Source organism: Mercenaria mercenaria, chromosome 8 (genome assembly GCF_021730395.1).
Source record: "Mercenaria mercenaria strain notata chromosome 8, MADL_Memer_1, whole genome shotgun sequence".
NCBI lineage: Eukaryota > Metazoa > Mollusca > Bivalvia > Venerida > Veneridae > Mercenaria > Mercenaria mercenaria.
Window position 1 is genome coordinate 49,773,112 of NC_069368.1, and position 18,594 is coordinate 49,791,705.

Consider the following 18,594-nt stretch of genomic DNA (forward strand, 5'->3'; position numbering starts at 1 on the left):
TATTTAAACTAACATTTGACAGTTTTATGACCGAAAAGTTTGTTCAAGAATCTCCCATGAAAAAGGTGCACTGCACACCCATACGTCAACTCATGCACATAGTATTCCCTACAGCCAACACCAATATAAAGAACATACTTTTAATATCTGGAGCTGCCATCATGGTATGCTGAGGAACCAAAGGTTGGGGACGTACATTCATATATTGGAATCCCATCCGGATCTGTGATTAATAGATAAGAGAAATAAAACACAACATAGGTAGTCGGCAACTCGTGGCTATAATTTGATTTGAATCGTATCAGCATTAACTCCAAAGACATGGAAAATGGCAATTACTGTTAGCATAATTCAAGTTTTTTAATGAGCTCCTAGGCCAAATTAAACAAACAACAGCTATTATACACATTTATTACAGGATATTGTTTTTCTCCCACAAGCGTATTTTCCTACATTTTTCGCAGATCTAACCTGTGTTAGATTTATACTTGAAATTCATGCCAAAGTACCTCAGCTTGCCATTGATAGCAAACACGTTTAGTTAAGAGTCTCTTTGGGCTCGTAGCGATACGTTAGCTGGTTCTCAGCTGGACAGGTTCTTATAAGACAGGAAGCAAGGGAGAAATTTACTGCATTTGAAGCTTCGGCCTTTGTCTAGATTTTCAAATAGAACTCCTATCGTAATTTCGTCTCGATGAAACGCCCAGAATAACACGATATGCACATTCCGTGTTATTTGGGTTAACAATATTAAAACGGTTCTAGAAAAGAATGGACCTTGGCAAACATCAAAAAATAAATTATACGAATATCTATGTTAATATTATTGCATGAAAACACCAAAAATATAATTATCGAAATCTTGTAATTGCGCCATATTGTAGTTATGGCCTAAACCACGTAGACACATTGACAACACCTAAAACTCTTTTACTTGTATGAAATTAAAAACTCTAATTTCGGTCTGCAAATTCGAAAAATTGCATAAACAGAAGCTTTTTATTTACCATGTTAGAGTAGTCCTGAATTCTTCGAGTGTTTTGAAAATTTGATAATGCTTTATGATCATCTGAAGTAACATATCCGGAAGTAAGTGAATTAAGCTTCGTTCCGGGCTGTGATGGTTGTCTGTCAGATTCGGCCGCCATGTTATCGGATGCTCGGTGTAAGTAATCATAAAACATACCTGATTCAAGAAAGTTGTACTTGCATCATGTGCATATCTATGTATCTGAGTTTTGCTATAATACTATCTTTACCTATGTCTACACCAGGAGGTGTTGAAAAGCTTTAAAATAGGATCCCAGCGTAAGTGCAATTGAATATTCCACTAACATAGACTGTTGAAACTATATTGGTTATGCTAGTAACTACCATTGCGTGAAGTGTACGTCTAGAAAATCAAACCATGTGATATTTTAGAAAATAACCCCCATCTTGTATAAGAGTCTTTTGACAATTGCTTTATTTTTGATGTATCATGCAAATTAAGCAAGAGAAACAACTGTTTAAACAAATTGTTTACCACAGTCGCACACGTAGCAACCATATTTCACCTTCATACAGAAAGATGGACACATGAGTAGTGTGTTACATTTTGACTCCGACTTCTGTAATAATGCACCTGTATAAAGAAAATACAATAGGTGAAAGTAAAACAAGTCAATTGAAATTGATGAGCAAAATAAATTAACAAAAATTAATGATTTTACTGTGTCTTTTGTATTTAATTGATCAATTTCTTTTTAAGGGGCATATATACAAAAGAATGAGAGCTAGATCTACCCCATGATGTAAGAGCATAACTAGTGTCAAACACACAATCATTCCAGTAAAACAATATCAATTCAGTCTGATTCAAATTTTGTCAAACATCAAAAGTAAATGGTATATTTGATGCATATGTACTTGGTTGCATTCTATGTTTCCAAAGGATCTTATAGATTTTATTTTCTTGCCTACGTAGCGGGGAAAGTATACATTTATCCGAGCACGCGCCGGGGATAGATATTCCTGTCTTTCCCTAGGGAAAAACCTTGTCTAAAATTGCGTACACTAAGGCGACGTCACATAATACTGGTACCATTGGGACTTTATAAACAATGTCAGGAAATACCCAAACCTATTGGTCTCCGCGATCTATTTTGAACATGATAGGCAAGAAAAATGATCTTACATGTCTGCCTGTGTAAGACAGCTGTTTTCCCTACCCTCGGGACAGCATGGATAAAAAACCTCGCTAGCACTCGGTTTTCCATTCTACACTGTCCCTCGGGTAGGGAAAACCCCGTCTTACACAGGCAGGCATGTAAGATCCTTATAATCATATCTGAACGAAATAAAACGATAGTTAAACAGTCTTTTTGAGACATCCGTTATCTAAATATTTCTGATATTTTAGGTAAATTGTATTAAAAAATAAGCAATACAGTATCGATGCAAAACACATATACAGCAAATATAGAGTAGCGTAGCCACGAATAAACATGTTAGACATGGATGTATCCCATTAAATATATTTGATCTTACATATTTTACGGTTTATCTATATAGTATCGCCTTTAAAGTTTGTTATTTTCCTGTTTTCTTCTGATATTCTTTACGGCATTACATTAACATTTAATTTCAGAAATGAGTTAGAGATGGATGGTAGCTATGCAAGAGGTTCAAGGGGATCAACTCTTAACTGACTAAAAAACTGAAGCCAACATAAAAGCATTGATCAAAAGTGAAGGAAAAACTAAATACCGGTAGGCCATAACTAGTCGGGCAGACAAAATATGACCTACATTTGTTTAAAACTCTGTCTCCTATATAGAACATAAACTTTTTGTCATGCCATACACTTAAAAGTTTTGTTAAAGGTGTGCTGGAGGCCAAGCTAAGAAAATTAGGTTTATCAAAATGAAAAAGGATCAATTTCTTTCAAGGAATTGTACGACTTAAAAGAATTTTTACTGCAAGTATTTAAGATTTTTGCTTTTTAGCTAAAGGTACTTGCTTTCAGTTAGGGTAATATTGGAAATTCCGAAATCTACGGAAAACTGTCAAGACAGGAGTTGTCCATAATTGCTTTCATATTTGATGATATTTCTAGAAGGAGATTAAGAAAAAAATCATATTTAGTAAACTGACGTACTAAAATAGAAAAAAAAGTGGAAACTCCACAGGTCGCTCAACACGACAAAACTAAGCCATCATTTCACATTGGCAAAAAAAAGCACAAAATAAGTCTAACTTGAAATTTTTAGATACCATCTGTAAATGAGGGGTAACCGTCTTGCGCCCGAAGAATCCATGCCGAGAAAGAATTAGAATAATGTCTATCACAAACAAGGTACTATCCTCAAACATATTGTATCAATGTAACGCGTCATGACACACAAATGCCATTTACAAGTTTAATTGCACACCATCAAAGTTCTTCAAACGGATTTGAAGATGTGGCGTGTTTTCAAGCGGGTAATACAGTTTATTCAACAAAGTGCTACTTTTTAAAACGCAATTACATATCATGCAGTTGTTATCACCTTAAAAATATTATTTTTTAAATTATGAGTGTTTGCATACTTAGGATGGACATACACAGAAACAGATACAAGTGGAAGGTTATAAAACAAATTAAGAATCAAATATTATTTCTATCCGATTAGACGTTAATGACATTGGGACTTCTTGCAAATCCATGAATAGCCCCAGCGATTCTTGAATGTTTTGCAAGAAGTCCCAATGTTATTGATTGCGTCTAAGCGCACAAAAAGTAATATTCAGGTCTTATATTTACATTTCTACAGGTGCTTCCTACAAACAGAAGTTGTTTTCTTTCATAAATATCATCCTTTTGTAATAAAAAAAGACCCTCCAACGTTAAATTGTAAGTCGCCTTCAGATAAAAAAGGGAGAGAAAAAAAAAGTTCCGGAATATGAAAATATTCCATATATTATTATTTTAAAGTGAACAATTTTGATATCTGATGCTAAGCTACGAAGTTTCTCTCAAAATTCTTTAGAACTTAAAAAATAACAGCATAATGTAAAAAAAAAAAAAAAAATAATAGGAAACGTTACTTACATAGTAGAACAAAACAAAAGACTTTCACTTCCAACATAATCTTGCAACGTGCAGAAAAAACGCGACAATGTGTTAACAGGCGGTGCGCTTTACTGTGCCTGTGCAAATACTTGTGTTTTGTCCAGGTATATTGAAATGGCTGCCGAAATAACAGAAGCACACTATTAAATATTACACATTATAGAATTAATTCAAACGAGAGAATTTTCCTTATTTATCTCATTTACCTTAGCCTAAATGCCATACCTATCTTCCTTTCGACATTTAAATATCTGCAACGGCAGGTGTTTTGACTTGATTAAACAGTTAAAGATAACTTGTCAAACTAAAGAGATAAGATGTTTCATGAAAACAAAACCTCGTAATAATAATATTATTCTGTATTTTGTTTCATTAACCTTTGGTATTACGCATTCTTTGAAAGTTTTCATGTCCAGTTCATTTTATTGTCTTAAGTACATTAACTGTTACTACTACACTAAATTACATTTTAAAGCAGCTTGCCATTACAATGTATATACTCGAGAAAAATGTTATGGTTTTGTCATACATATAAAAGTACGTCAACACTAATGTGTGCCGTCAATATTACTGGAACAAAAATTTGTAGTTTCTTCTCTATGATATCGTATTTAAATAATCTTTAATATACTTATTGACTGAGTCTTGTAATGATATATAAATACACTTGATCAGACTCGACAAAAGTTAGTGTACTATTATTTCGCTTAGTTGCATTTTATACTTGCTAAGGATCTGTTTAGAAATTACCCACTGTCTGCGAAGGCTCGACAGTCGCAAAATATCAATTGCCGCATCTATAAATAATTGTTATCGTTTTCAAAATCGACCATAAATGTCTTGGTTTAACGCGCGTCATTTAGTGGAGACTAGTAATTAAGGAAGACGTGTTCTTACGTTATGTACTGATAGTTTCGCGTCTTAGAAGGAGTTTAAATTAGCACCAGTCATCATGTTTAGTTTAGTTTATACTAATTTATTTATTCTCGATTGCCAAACAAGTTCTTACAACTTATATTAATGGCTCTCGAGACTCATTCCAGATGGAACCAACCTCTAAGAGCAGAGAGAGAGAGGCATTGTGGAGTTAAAGTGTATTGCCTAAGGACACAACCACCAAGGCAGTGGCCGGGATCGAACCCGGGACCCTTCGATCTCAAGGCGGACGCGCTACCACTGCGCTACGGCGGCTCCACGAGTTATCATGTAATGTATGAAGTGAAGGTTTTGGATGAGTATCTTGTTGTGCATGTGTGTTTGTGCAGATGCTCGGTAAAAGGTCTTATTATAATTTACTGTACAACATATCCTTTAGACTGGTATCAGTCGTTTGAGTCCTTCTAAACAAATATCTCTACCATACAATCCTCTTTAAAATATTTACAATATCTCTTATCTCTTACTAGACGAGCCTAGAAAGAAAATTTTCTGAGAAATATCAGTGTCAGTATGAAGAAAGAAATTAACATTATTACAGATTATTTAATTTCAACAGAATTTGTAAGTTTATATATCCTTCACTAATTCCTTTTGCAATTTGCATTGACCTAACATGAAACAACAGTTGTCAACATTATAAAACGTGTTTTTCATAAGAAGCACTTTCAGTCTTCGACAATTAATGTCTGCTGCCTGGCAAGAACAAATACATCTTTTGGGTGTAACAAAACATTGGTTACAAAGAATTAACACAAGTTAAACTTTGCAGAATATTAATATGATAAAGTGTAACCATCGAAATGTACTTTGCAAAGTATCCGGGTTGGAGGTATAGCTAATTAGTCCATTTCACTGTAAAACTGTCATTGTTCTGAGACTTTTTTTTATAAATATAAAATGTAAGGGTAGATTTCCCGGAAGCACAGAGCATTCCAAACACAGCCATAGTGCCATGCATCGCAAAGTAGGCCCACAACAAAAACAGCTGTAACGGAAAAATATTGTAGACGGGTTGCTTCAAAAATCAAAAAAAAAAGTATATTATAAATATATTCAAAATACAGAAAAATGAGGGTGGGGTGGTAAGGGGTAGATAAAAGGGTCGGATGTAGGGGGGAAGTGGAGCAAGGATGAATATTCAACAGGGAAAGCCACGTTCCTTACCCCCCACACACAGCTAACATACACAGATAAACAAACAGAAAAGTAAGAAAAAACAACACTGTGCAGCATCGCCATAACAAACACGCACACACACACATACACACACACATAAGCAGGAAAAACAACAGTAGGGTACCGTCTTAGAACCACCGTCGGTCAAAATTATGGTGGGCACGATATTTTACTCTTGGTTAAAGGAGCGAGGTAGCAAATGCAAGAGAGCATAAATGCAAGAGAAAGGGATTGGATGGGGTGATGGTGGTAGTGAGGAGAAAGAGGAAAGAAACGCAAACAACAAACAAGACAACATACACAACACAAAGTACGAGATGGACTGAAAACAAGTTGAAAATAGGGGCACCGCCTTGGAACGGTCAGTAACCTATAAAGAGAAAACTGGGTGTTTAAACGCGTTTAGGGCATGCCAACCTCGCACTTACACTATTTTCAACAAGTTAGACAAGACAGTGTAAATAAAATCACTACCCGCTGAGAAAGGCTCTAACATTAGTGACAAAATACCAGATCATATAAAGTAAAACATAAAAGTAGGACCAACCTAAGGTATAATTACACCAATTTACTCAACAACTTGACTGAAGTCAGAGCACCAAGAGCCTAACTTTTAAGAGCACGACGACAAATTTCCACTCCCTTCGTCCGTTTCTTTTGTAGGATTTAGGAGAAAAGCAGCAAGGAGTCTAACATTTATTAGTCATCGCACCATCAAATAGGAAAGCGTAGCGATAAATGTAGAGGGGTCAATCATAACATGTACTCTGCTTAACGATTTTGATATTTTTTGACTTTCTGCCAGTTATCTAAATGGATATATGCGGACGTCTCCGGACATCACAATAGCATATGTTGACGGCTTTGTCTGAATAACTAGTGAACTGAATGATGCGCTAAAATTTCAAAAGGCAATGAACAAAATCGGAAAAATTTTCTTCCGGTCATTGACTGTTAACATAACCTGACCCAGAGATTTGTCTGAGTACAGAATTGAATGATTCAAATTGTTTCAAAGTATCATTGAAAGCAACTTCGGTTTGCAGAATATAGTCAGTGAAGCGTTATAATTGTTTCAGTCCTTGTGGCAAGTATAATAAAACAATAACAATTTAACGTGTATGTACTTTTTCATTGCCGGTACATGTAAAATATTGACGTAGATTGAAAATGTAGTATTCCATTGCATTTTCTGCAGCTGTAGATAAGAAAGGTTGGATTGAACCTTTTATAATGTGGAATGAACAGCTCATGGTTCAAATCCTGGTCTGGGCCTTACTTTGCCTAAAGGCTTAGGTCAAACTAATGACTTGAGTCAGGAACTACATATGACAATGACACATCTATGTCTGATGTACCGGAACTTGTGACAGCATGATTGAATGCAGAATTCAAATTTGTTGAACAGAACATGACCCTTTTTTAAACAGAACCTGTTGGCGTGATGCAAAGTTTGGAATCCTGGTTTTCGTAGAATTTCCACGTTTCTTGTTTCTTTTTCTGTTCTCCCAAAATGACCGTCAGTTTTCTTAATTTAATTAGCTGCACATTATCCCCACTTCATGCCTTATCACTAAGCGTCAATGTCCTTGATACATTTCTATATTCATGATATGTTTCTTTGAGTCTATTTCTGTTATAATTGCAAGTATAATAGACTTCTTGCTAATATAATTCATCGCTTTCCCGTACATTTCTCTGATGATTCCAAGATGTTAAATCTATAGTTCTACATACTGCTTATTTCACTTAGATTTCATTTGTTCACAAAACAATATCTTAATTCTTGTCTTTCATTTCACCGTCTATATTACATATCATTGTGTTGCACCGATAGCCAAATATGCTATCCCCGTTACTTAAGTTATTCTGCCGAATGTATGTCGTGTTAAAATCGAAAAGAAAATCAATAAGTGTGCATAGAAAGACCATTCTTATATTTATCAAATTAAATCAGAAACAACTGACTCAGAGATATTACAGAAAAAGTAAACGTATTATTTGTCTAATTATACCCCCACCAAACATGTTTGAGGGGGTATATAAGAGTCAGTTTTGTCGCGTCCCGTCGCGTCCCGTCCCGTCCCGTCCCGTCCCGTCGCGTCCCGAAATCTATTATCTCAGTTATTACCAAATGGATTTGATTCAAACTTAAAATACATGTTTCACCTTATCACCCACATCATGTGACACAAGGTGCATAACTCTTGACACCAAGTTTTCATGAATTATGTCCCCTTTTACTTAGAATTTAGGGTTAATTTTGCTGTATTTTCACTCTATCTCAGTTATTACTAAATGGATTTGATTCAAACTTAAAATAGATGTTCCACCTCATCACCCACATCATGTGACATAAGGTGCATAACTCTGACACCAATTTTTTTTATGAATTATGCCCCTTTTTACTTAGAATTTAAGGTTGATTTTGATGTATTTTCACTATATGTCAGTTACTACTGAATGGATTTGATTCAAACTTAAAATAGATGTTCCACCTCATCACCCACATCATGTGCCCACATCATGTGACACAAGGTGCATAACTCTGACACCAAGTTTTCATGAATTATGTCCCCTTTTACTTAGAATTTAAGGTTAATTTTGTTGTATTTTCACTATATCTCAGTTATTACTAAATGGATTTGATTCAAACTTAAAATAGTTGTTCCACCACACCACCTACATCATGTGACATAAGGTGCTTAACTCTGACATAAATTTTTTATGAATTATGTCCCCTTTTACTTTAAATTTAAGGTTGATTTTGATGTATTTTCACTATATCTCAGTTATTACAAAATGGATTTGATTCAAACTTAAAATAGATGTTCCACCTCATCACCCACATCATGTGACACAAGGTGCATAACTCTGACACCAATTTTTCATGAATTATGCCCCTTTTTACTTAGAATTTAAGGTTAATTTTTATGTATTTTCACTATATCTCAGTTACTACTGAATGGATTTGATTCAGACTTAAAATAGATGTTCCACCTCATCACCCACATCATGTGACACAAGGTGCATAACTCTGACACTAATTTTTCTTGAATTGTGTCCCCTTTTACCTAGAATTTAAGGTTAATTTTGATGTATTTTCACTATATCTCATTCTGATTGGCTTAGAGCCAAAGGGAAGTAACCTTTTTTTAACTTTTGTATGGAGTTTCTTCACCTTAAATTCCAGGAATTAGTCTGTTTTTAGAAATCCTATTTTTAGATTTTCAATATTTTAGGTATTTTTCTAACTTTTTTATTATAAGTCCTATGTAAAAAGTAAATACATTTTTCTGTGGTAACATGGGTCGGTAAGACATTTTTTTGTATTCACTTTCAGTGTATCTCTAATATTAGAGATTTAATATATTTACTAGTATTACTATACTAGTATTATACTAGTATTACTTACATGTGGAAGCCCAGGATGAAGTACTCCAAAGACTAAGTATTTTTAAGATTTCTTATGGTTGCCATTCTTCTGTGACAAGACCGTATGGTGGGGGTATGAGTCACTCCTGTGACAGTTCTAGTTTTGTCTGTTTTATTGACGTTTCTGTGCTAATGAAAGGTAGACACAAGCCTTATTAGCTTATATTACATTGTTGTTACATCGTCTGTTCTTTACGTTCATAGCGACCATTCTTTGTTTCTGAGTTCTGCTTCAGTCGAAGCTAGAGGTGCCGAAGGGAAGAGGCAAGCGCGAGAGGTGTTGCTCATCTCATTACCTATTATGACCCGTGTCTGCTATTATTTGTCGTATAGATCTTAATGGACTTCCAAAAAGTCAGAGTATAATAAGGTCTATGCCTTGCTTTTAAATCGACCATGAGAGCCTGTTCATGTTCTCATCTATCCTCTACAGACACGTCAGAAATTTGTTACTCTCAATTATCCTGTAATTGTAATATTACGAAGTCGTAAATATGACGCCCTATATCTTCCATTTAAGTGCGTATTTGGCGTGTAATGACGCCATTATATAATCGAAGCAATAGCAAAGACCAGTCCCAATGAACAATGGACCTTAAAGAGGCAGATTACCGTTTATTTAAAGAATACCATGTCATTATCTTGTAAAATGCGCCATTTCCTGCTGCTTTTAATGAGCTATAGTTTTATTACAATGATTTGAATAGACTACAATTAAATAAATGGTAAAAAGCTAGACTAATTTAAGTTATGCTGTTGCAGAGCAAATATAAATTTGTTAACATGAAAAGTTGTTTTGATATTTTCAATTGCTTAGATGAAAGTAAAAAGAAACAATCAATCAATCAGTAAAATGTTGAGAGCTTAGAGTTCTGGCTACATCATTATTTCACAGTTCATGTACGAAAGGCCGGTCGCATTATATAACGGCATTTAATTATGTAAGAACTTCGGAAACAAAGAGCAAGTTTATTTTTGGCAACAAAGAACTGCGACGAGATTATAGATATCTAAGTGCACTGAATGTCATTATGTCGCATCCCTGTTAAACCAAGAAAAGGCATACAATCATAACAAATCAATTATACACAATGTATTTCAGTGTCCTGGCTCCAATTCTACTTTCTTAGGAATGGATTGCTCTTGTACTAGTGAAGATTATGTGTTTCTTTTAGAAGAATGAATAATTCTTAAAAGCCTTAAAAGTAAGAAACCATAAACAAACATAAACATCACAGACAAGATGAGTACATCAGTAGAATACATATAAATGCACGAATTCATATGATTTCAAGGAATCTGAAACCGTATTTCTGTGACATGAATTTTGTGTTATCCTTGTTTAAGCTAAGTTAATATTAGCTGCTTTATTGGGCAGTGCGCATTAAAACGAATCTAGGCTTTATCAAGTATTTACCAGCCTATCTAACCGTAATCTAATACATAATGATAAAAGATATGTACAATACTAAACTCAAGATAACAATGTAAGCTGCCGATAGAGAAGTGGGGACGTATTTGGGTATATTTAAAACCAATTGGAGGAGGACAACAAGGAGCCGTGTTATCAAAACACTGGGTGTATGACCAAAGATGTTTTTTAGGTTCAAACTTAATGGTGTAGATCATACGAAGTCAAGGTCATCAGTTTGTAGGTATTGCCACATGTCTTGTTGATTGTGAATATTAACTCAATTGGGTCATTTATGTTGGCTCTAGGACCAAACCGTTGTTTATTAAGTTTTTAAGTTTGAAGGTCTTACGAGGGTCAATGTCATTTATATATAGGTCAGATTGTAGGTCCACAGGGATAATGGAGTATGACTATGAACTAAAATGGTTCGTTAATGTGGGCTGTAGGTCTTCTGGTTCGTATGGACGGATGGAGTTCAGTGTTATCTATAGATAGGTCAGTTTGTAGGTCTTGCCACACGGTTGAGTGTGAGTACGAACTTAATTTGGTCATTAATGTTTGCTGTAGGCAATCTGGTTCGTACAGACCGACGGAAGGACGTACAGTTCAATCGCTATATGCCCGGGGGCATTAAAACGAGAGAAGAAGACGCACGTTAACAATGGTTTGGTGTTTTCGTGTTAAATATATAGTAGAGTGAAGCGTATAAGTGGTATATATGGGGATACTGGAAACAAATGAAAATATTGAAATTGGAATTTTTTCAAATGTAACTTTATCCTTGCAAGACTTTAAAGCAAGAGATGTTTTCCTGTCAGTAAGACAAACTTAAAATTGAAAGCAACGGCAAAGCTGACGCCGGGGCAAGGACAATAACTCGCAGGTTTATTTGATTCTTCGAGCCTAAAAGGGAAACTAGAGCACATAAACCGCAAGACTGAGCTTAGACAGGCCTTTCTGTAAATATATGCATGCTTCATAGCAGGGACAACTTTTTAAAAAAATTACTTAAAAACAGTAGAAAGTTTTCTTCTAAAGTTTATACATGCTGATTGTTACAACATATAATCCAAAAATCTGATTCTACAGATTTTAGCAAAGGTAACTTTGAGAGAGAGAAATTTAAACCTGTCAGAAAGAAATTTGACTTTGAATTTGAATGTGACTGAATCATGTGGATTCAGCTAAAGTATACTGGCAGTGTTTGAATGTGACTGAATCATGTGGATTCAGCTAAAGTATACTGGCAGTGTTTGAATGTGACTGAATCATGTGGATTCAGCTAAAGTATACTGGCAGTGTTTGAATGTGACTGAATCATGTGGATTCAGCTAAAGTATACTGGCAGTGTGCATGTACTGTCTATGTAGCATACAGCTATCTGTAGAATATAGTATTGCATTCTTACTTAATGAGGTTAAAATCACAATGATCTAACAGTAATATTCGTCCATTAACATTCAGGAACATAATTATTTTAAAATAAAACAAGACAATGTATTAATTACTGTTGTCTGCGTTTGCTCAGTATGTTTGTATTATGTATCAGTTGCTATAAACTGGTTTATTTTAGACCAGTAAAGTTAATTGACAGGGGCAAAGAATCATAGAGACCCTCCTGAAATCTATCTCTGGTATAACAGCGATATGCATATAAAGGAAACTTATGAATATTAAATACGAACATGTCGATGATTTCCATATTTCGGTATATGTAAATCATTTTTCTAACAATTTCACTTAAATCTATCCTGTTCGTACTTCTAAACTGATGTTTCAAGTGAGGACACCTCTTAGTGTTTCTGCTTTGAATGTTCAACAAGTTTGTTTACTGGTTTCTACGGAGTTCTGTGGGTAAATGTTCTAAAATGTTCTATTTTACCTTTGACGGAGTCAGTTGGTAGTGACAGTATTACTAACTAACGAGGGAAGTGTTTTCTTTTCTGGAGGATATGCACCGCATTTGAATAGAATCCACCCAGTATTAAAACAGTTATAAGGAAAATAATACCGACCTAAATCGAGTGACACAGTTATTTTCTTTTTAATTACCATCGACTGTACCCAAAGGTCAGGTGGGTTCCCGGGTATCTAGCAACGTCTCAATTTTACATCTTTAGCAAAAAGTCCGAACATATTTCAAAGGCCTGCTTGAACGGCTAAAAACAAGGAAGAATATCCAACTGGGAAAGCCACGTTCCAAAAAACGCAGCCTCCCCAAAGGCACACACGAACAACACCCGCACCACACACACACACACACTTCACAATACTGTAGCTAATGCACATTTTCAAAAGAACCATTTTAACCGACAGAATGAAAGAAAAATATGTATACAGATATACTTTTCCGTATAGCACTACGTGTAAATGCTATTATACTTTCGTAATTATGTAATCAAATATTAGAAGAATGACGTCGTAAAAGAATTATAAAAGTTTGTATTGAAAGAAATCATATTGCCATAGAAGCTATTTCTAGTTTTATAGATTATATACCGATCTATATTGCATATAAATGGTTTAGTTCTCGCTGTGAAAGAATTCAATAGTTATTATCTCATGGTGGCGGTAATTGTTTTGGTTCAATTTGATATAAATTGGATGCAGATTATTCTCAAACTGTTTATAGTTTAGTGTGGTGTTCCGTTAGGATCATAGCTGTTCTCCCTTTTGCCCTGTAGTTTATTAAGACAAAAAGTGTACATGTATCTACATGATGCAAAACTGCTAATATACGATGCAATGACGAGAAAACACCATGCAAAAACGCGAAAACACGATTCTAAAAGTTTACATTTACATCGTATTTTCGCTTTTTTTTGCATAGTGTCATAGCACTGTTGTTCTTTCAACCCAAGGGCGATATTACGAAAGTACGATCATAGCGCGATGTTAATAAGTACCACACTTCCCTATCGTAATCCCGTATTTCGACCTATGTCTAGCCGGCGATGCGAAACTGTGGTATTAATATCGTGTATTCTGATCGTGTTTTCGCGTTTTTGCATCGTATTACATTGCATCGTCTCTTCGCGTCTTGCATTGTATTGCATAGATACATAGGTCGAAGTGGTGAATCAACGATGGCCCTAGCGTTCTTATTTCATGCACAAAAACTATTTACAGAACGACATTAATTGAAACCTTCAATTTAGGTGCTTTCTTAAAATGAACGGAAATAATCTGAACGTTGCTTTAAAGGCTGATTCTTTGAAAATACAGTAAGATAGTTTTGACACCAGGTTCTGATTTAATAACAACGTCGTTTTTCTGTCAATGTGCCACTGACAAGTTTTTGAACCCAGACGAATGCTGATTCGCAGTTATTTGGTAAACTAATGAGTGACATAAATTGTGTCATTTATAAATGGCTGACAGGCCATATCCGGAATTAATTACGTCTAATCCTAGAAATCCTACTGCTTTCCTGCTGAACGATAATTACGTGTAAAATAAGTGTGTACAAGAAAAGTGTCTGCCTCAGTCAGTCAAATCTATGTTGCAAGCATTAGAACTTAATTTTCAAATAGAGAAAAACATATTTATTTTAAGAAATATTTATTTTAATTTTCTAATGTTGCTTTGTGTTGATTTGCATTTTCTTACAATTCTGTTTGACAACTGGTTTATTGTCTGAACTCTGATTTGTTGTTTGGAATTGTTATTTTAGTGTGAAATACAAGGAAGACATGGTAGTTTACATGAAACTGTATTCTTTCGAGAAACAGTTCCAACCTGGGCCCCTCTGTGTTCTTTTTTCGTTTGTTATGTATGTTTGTTTTCGTATTTCTGGATTCTGTACCAGTACAAACATGTTCTCCGCAAGTAACTGCCAACTTCCCCAAATGGATTAGAGGTTGAGGACGAATGAATTAAGACAAAATGTCTACAGAGAACGTACGCCCCCGCCCGAGGATCGAACTCACGATCCCAATCCGTAGATCAATGCTCTCCCTATTGAACTTAGAGGACAGGTATTGTGCACAACCGAGATAGACAAAGGGAGGTAAAGATCATTTTAAACACTTTCATTTCTAACGAATTTCGGCAAAATATACACTTGTCAATGTATACTCTCGGAAAGGTCTACAATGCTTATGTTGATAGCACTGTTGGGAAATGGAGTAAAGATTTGTGCATCTCTCAAGTTCCCTTATACGATTCTTGGCCTCTGTCTCTATCGTTCCTACATAAACTATATAAATTGCCTTCCTGATTCGGTAAAAAGCAAAACAAGGTTGTTTGCAGATAACACTATTGTACATCTTGCAAACGTACGTCAGCCTTCCAAACCTTTCTAAATACGGGAGTATGGCTCATGAAATTCATCAGTGCTGTGGATAACTAAAGAAAAAAAACACGTTTTCCACTACACTGTACTGAATTAAAATCACCATTTCCTCTGAAGTACCATGGAGTGACATTCTCTTAGGATCTAAACAGGTCAGCAGATATTAGTAATATTACATAGTTACTAGTATAACGCAAAACAATCACTACAGGAGAAATGTAAAAAAAATAAATAGATAAAATTAAGGCTTATGACAAATATGTCAAACCCATACTAAAATATTATTCAGCTGTTTGGCAAGTGGTACCCCCGGCAAAAGTTATGAAGTACAGCCCGCAGCATGTTGTGTGACTTCTACGACTATACAGGCAGCTTTCCCACATAATAAATACATTGAACTGGCAAACCCTAGTACAGTACCGTATCAACAACGTTTCTAACTGTATTTCGCAAAATCAATGTAAGCTGATCAATGTAGACCAGTCACCGTCACCTTTCCACAACCAAGCACATTTACTACCTACTTCTATATTCACACACTCAAAACTATTCATATGCCCAGTAAACCCGCCCGCTTAGCTCAATAGAGAGAGAGCGCCAATCTACGGATCGCGGGGTCGTGAGTTCTATCCTCGGGCGGGCGTTATGTTCTCCGTGACGATTTGATAAAATACATTGTGTCTGAAATCATTCGTCCTCCATCTCTGATTATTTAGGGAAGTTAGCAGTTCCTTGCAGAGAACAGGTTGGTACTGGTACCATGAACACTGATCGTCGTTACTTAACTGAAATACTGTTGAAAAACGGCGTTAAACACAAAACAAACAAATCGATTATGTAGTACCCTCCCAAGCCATGTACAATTCAACCACTGCCAAAGTCTATTTTCTTGGCGACCTGATGCTATAACCCTTATCTAGGATATCTCCTTTTTAGATATTTTATAATTTTAATGTTATACTTCATAACATATAACAAAAACAATTGCCACATGACTTGAGCGTCTACAATATGATAACTGTGTTAATCTCTAATTAGGACAAATGAAGCTAGTTTAACTTAAATACTTTTCCATATTGTGAAATCTATTAATAATATAGGCTAATAGCTAATAATAGTAATTTGACAAATAATAGTAATTTGCTAATTAAAATGTATCGACTATGGAATGCCATCCAAAATAATGTGTATCCGAACAGAAGTGACATTTACATAATTCTGCAGTTCTAGGCTGTTATTTAGAAATACAATAATACGGGCAAACAATAATACCTATCAAACAATATTAGCGAGTTGTCTGTTTGTGGAATTGAATTTTACTCTATAAAGGCTAGCTCTTCAAGCAGGTATGACCAATCATTGTACAGAACTCATCGAACCAAAATCACATCATAGTTAGACAAATAGAGTTACCAGTTTGTAGAGTTGAAACGACGATAGGTCTACAACCTACCAAAACTCCATCTCATTAATCCTAGATGTAATGGAAAGGGTATATATTACATTGAGACAAAGACGGATTTGCGTCAGTCTAAAAATCTTTTGTTACTGTCGTTTTGCAGACTTCAAATATCACTGTTGCAGTGTTTTTTTGGAGAATATTGACACCATGATTACTTTGTACAGCGACGCACCATTTCATGGCACGCTCATTGTACTTTGAATAATACCACGCCTGTTTGCAATTCTTAAGTAGCAGTCATCGAGCGCTGCATAACGTTGCTCATGTTTGCACCTTTTCAAGGTACACTGATCGTAGCAGTATTATATCTCTCAAGTTTGCACCTCTTTAAGATACACTCAACGTACGCTGCATAATATCGCTCCTGTTTGCTTGTTCTCAAGGTGCACCCGTCGTAATGTTTATTTTGTCTCTCCGTGTTTGCATCTTGTTACGATACTGCCTCGTACGCTGCCAAAAATCGCTCATGATTGCATCTTCTTAAAGTACGTTCATCGAAGGCTCTTAATATATACTCATTGTGTCTGTTTGCGTCTTCTAATGAACGCTTGTGTTGCGATGCATTATATCGATCCTGCTTGCATCTTCTAAAGCTAAGCTCAACGTCGAGACACATTTTCGAAACAAAAAAAAAAAAAAAGATGAAATACAACCCTTTCATTTGAAATGAAACACAGACAATTAGAAATTTTCTATAATTAAAGGAGTATCTTCGCGAGAAGGAACAGGAAATAACATTGGATGATTTTGTTGGCATAAAAAAGATCCTGCGTCATCGACCTCCGTATATCGAGCGGATATAGGTACAGAGCTGTATCATTTGAATCTGTATTACTTTTTAAATTAATTGTATACATTTATTGAATGCCTCGCCAGTCAACATTCAAAAGTATTGTCCTTAGCCCGAAGTGTTTATTATATGACATCTGAGATAAATGTTTACAGTTTTATTTCTATTTTTGTACTTGTAAGTTTAACAAACATGTCCTAGATATAGACCGGTTGTATAGCACAATCTACGGACAGGCGATAATAAGTTATGTTATAATTATAAACACGAAAGGTAGTTTTTAAGGGAAATCTCGTTCCTGTTTGCATTTTTTGATTTGAAACATAACCCCACACATCACATTATGTATTCTATTTCGGACTGACATCAAATAATAGACTAAAAGCAATGTGTTTTTCTCTGAAGCACATTTACCACGCATTATTTTCTGTTTCCACATACATGATTCATCTATCGGGATACCCCCACTATCATTTCAGTACAATCGCAGATATATAACTACATGTAGTTCTAGTCTAGGCACGCACACATCCGCTGTAAATGCATATTTCAAATCCTTAATTGTCAGGAAAGCGTTACATCTTCCTACATTATTACTGTATATAATCACGAGTGCGTAACTGTGTTTTTCTCTTCTTGGCAAAAATTCCCACCCACAGTATTTATTTTACGGTTCTAAGTACATTTCTATATCTACTCCTATATCCAAGAGTTCCTAGTTGTTTGATAAAAACATTTCAGTCGCAATCAATACAAGCTACATGTTATTATGCAAGTTTTATACAATCAAAAGATTTTTTTTTTACAATTTATAAGGTGTCTTCGTTTATCTTCGTTGTTTTTGAGTGCTTATACGTTACCATGCCGTCCAACTGATCATTACAACTAATCATTATGTACTGGATCATGTTGAAATTACTATAATTTGCCACTGTCTGCTATCCTGTGTACGTCGCTTAAGTAGTAAGTTCAATGTTGGCTCTAATTTGTT